Source organism: Dioscorea cayenensis, chromosome 17 (genome assembly GCF_009730915.1).
Source record: "Dioscorea cayenensis subsp. rotundata cultivar TDr96_F1 chromosome 17, TDr96_F1_v2_PseudoChromosome.rev07_lg8_w22 25.fasta, whole genome shotgun sequence".
NCBI lineage: Eukaryota > Viridiplantae > Streptophyta > Magnoliopsida > Dioscoreales > Dioscoreaceae > Dioscorea > Dioscorea cayenensis.
In genome coordinates, this window is record NC_052487.1 from 8,131,472 (window position 1) to 8,134,959 (window position 3,488).

The following is a 3,488-nucleotide window of genomic DNA, read 5'->3' on the forward strand; positions in this document are numbered from 1 at the left end:
AACTAGGAATCTAATAGTAGGGATATATCTGTAATTACTTAAATTTTTAAGGGGTATATATACAGTTATATTTTTTTTCTAAGGTAAATATGCAATTATAGAACTTCTGAGTGTTTATAACCAATTTTCCCTTAATTGTATATTTATATGCATGTAGTTTTGCAGTTCAATGTTTCAATGAATTAAATTTTAATTTAAATCTGCATTTCAACTAATCTATATATAAAAAAAAATTTAGACAGTGTAAACACAAAACATGTACATTGGTATATTTATAAAATATTTACTACAAATTTATGATTCTTATCTCTAGAAAAAAAAAATTGTAAATTATAACTTTTGTTTAATTCAAGATATGATTTTATATAAGATGTTTTTCAATTAAATTTTTTAGCTAATGTGACACTATCTTCCCCGTGTAAAACCAAGATTTTCAAATCCTGTTTGGACCTGTCTATCAAACCAGTTTAACAAGGAACCAATCTTAAAAATCGGTCCAGTTCAATTGGAAAAATCCAGAATTGATCAGTGTCAAATTGGTGATCAGCAGGGGCGATCGGAGTAGTGCACTAGTGAAGCAATTGGATCCCAAAACCGGGTTTCATTACAATGGTTTATTTTTATTTTAAATCACCATGGGAGACAAAAAGTTTTTGAAAAGCGCAAGGCTATGAGGAGAGGTTGGATCACACATAATACGTGCTTTTTCTAGACAGTTACTCATTGAAATAATGTATAAGTTTTATACTAATGTATAAGTTAAGCTTTACTATTTATATGGAATTATTAGTTAAACAAATACCATTTTATAACTTTATTATTCATTTGAAAATGTTTTTTAAAATATGTGTGTGGTAAAAACACAAAATTACAAATACATTAGTAAATTTTTTTACATATTTAGCCTAAAACATTTAGATTTTTAGGTACTCTTACTCAATAATAATTAAAATATTCTCTTAATTGAAGTGGTTTATCCACCTTTTCAAAAAATAATAATAATAATAATAATAATAATAACTAAAATATTATGAAATGTTTTTATGTTATTTTTATGTATATCTTTTTTTTTAAAAAAATTATGTATATCTCTAAACATTTAACATTTCACATAACTATAAATATTATAAATAAAATTAATATAACATTGAAAATATATTCATATATACACATATTAATTTCTTGGGATATATATACTAGAAGGTAAATTTATAGTGGGATATTTATAGATTTAGAAATTTTCAGAGATGCATAGGTTTAAGAAAAAGCTCTAGTTACTTGATATAAAAGTAATTAATTTTATTTTCACAGTTCCTAAATAATAAGTTCTTTTTTCACCCGTATATTATCTTATATTATATTATATTATCTTATATTATATTATATTTGAGACAAATCAAAGGGTGGGATTGATTAGGTTCCTTATAATTTAAAAGAAATGCTTAAGATACACTTTGAAGTTAATATATATATATATATGTGTGTGTGTGTGTATGTATATAAAATAGAATAACGGTAGAAGATCCCAATCATTAACATCAAATTAATTAACTTAGTAATTAAACAAATAAATGATTGATTATGTAGAGTGCATATTCAATGAGTAAACCACAAACATCATTGAAAAGTAGGAAAATTTACAAAGTCTCAAAATCATTGGTTACATCCTTCAAGATAGAGAGACACAAAATATAAGAAATATACAATAAAACTCCCATAAGCAATCGATTAATTCCTTGGACCTCATTCACTTATGTTCCCTTCTCAATCAAACCATTATAATTAATTTTCCTTTCTTAATCATGCAATCTAAATCTTACCACTAAACCAAACATTTCACACTTAACGGTATTATTGTCACATAAAAACAAAATTTAAGTTTATAGCTTGAAATAATCAAGTGCAGACTTCCAATCAAGAAGTTTGGAGTTGTAGTATTTGATGAACTCATTTATAAGAATTTCTCTGTATATAGGGCACTTCCATCAGTAAGTAACTCTTTAATAGGACCGTAAAGCCTTGAGGAAGGGCTATAGGGACTACTAAAAGAAGCCTGCAACTGAAAGTCTTGGCCCTTCCTTGCTTTGCAAGCACTCTATGCTCGACACTTTTTAGCTTGTCATTTGAGATCAACTACACATCAAAAGATAACATATTTGTTAACATTCCAAAGTCTGGATATATTATGTGCAAACCTTTGCAGTGAAATAGACTCGCATAACATACAAACTAATCAGATTGTTTATCAGTATTCACTATACACTGTATGCAAATCTCATATGCACTTAGTCATATTCAAATTTACTAAATTAACGGATCAATAATTATTGTCTATTATCAAACATTCATGAAAACAAATGATACTGACATCATAATAGATGGATATGATAAAACTACAAACTTGAGATGGCAGAGGAAAAGATTAATCATATTCACTGATAAATGCTAATATGTATATATTGACAAATAAGCCATAAGCACCCCCATTTAAGGGAAGTTAGAAATGTGCTCAACAAACACCTATGCCTTCCCTTTACGTGGGTGGGTTTTGAGATTCAATCTCGGGTTTTCAAAAATAAACACTCAATGCAAAAGCACTATGTGCCAATAGGTCAAAGAGACCGTTGGCACACTGCTATTGATTCAAATGTAAATTTATTAATTTGAATATTAACTGTACCTGCAAAAGATCACCTATGTTGATCACCTAGCAGTCAGGAGAGGGAGGAACATCAATCCATTGATTGTTATGAAGAACTTGCAACCCACCAATTGATTTATATTGTAAAAGGATTGTAAGGAAGTCTGAATCAGAGTGCTTACCAGTTCCAATTGTGAGATGGGGCTCTGGACATGGTGGATAGTAATAACAAGCAAGACTAATTCCTTTTGTGCATTCCATCTCTTTCAAGTGATCAGGTTTCAGACCAAGAGCCTCTGACAGCAACTCAAGCAGTAGCTCTCCAAGTTTTTGCATGTGAAATGAATACTCAAAAACTATCTCCCTTCATGTTCAAATCACACCGATGTTTGCATTAGTTAGATGTATATATGCTCATATCCATTTTTTACTTAAGTTAAGCACTATATCATTCACCTGCAACCCAGAGGTATGTCTTCTAGTGCTGGAGGCTCCGGAGCCATATGAAGAAACAAATTGTCACCCCAATTTGCAATCGGAGACATATAAAGATTGAGTAAATTTTTCTGGAGGCCACCAAACTTTGCTTCTTTTTTTTTATTTAGTATCCGAACTTTAATTTGAATAAAAAAAGTTACCTAGCTTTAATTCTTTCACTGGCAGGTCACCCTAACAAAACCCTAACAAATCTGATCGTTCGATCTGTCACTGTGGAGGTCGAGCTTACTGACCCAGACTAGCTTTATCCTCATCAACATTCCACATCATCATCATCATCATCATCATCATCATCATCATCATCATCATCATCAACATTCCACATAATCTATAGATCCAGATCAACGGC

General features: G+C 29.8%; 1 pseudogene; it reads right to left on the minus strand.

Moving 5' to 3' along the window:
- Positions 1-1,880: 1,880 nt before the first annotated feature.
- Positions 1,881-3,186, minus strand: LOC120281098 (annotated as a pseudogene).
- Positions 3,187-3,488: the final 302 nt, after the last annotated feature.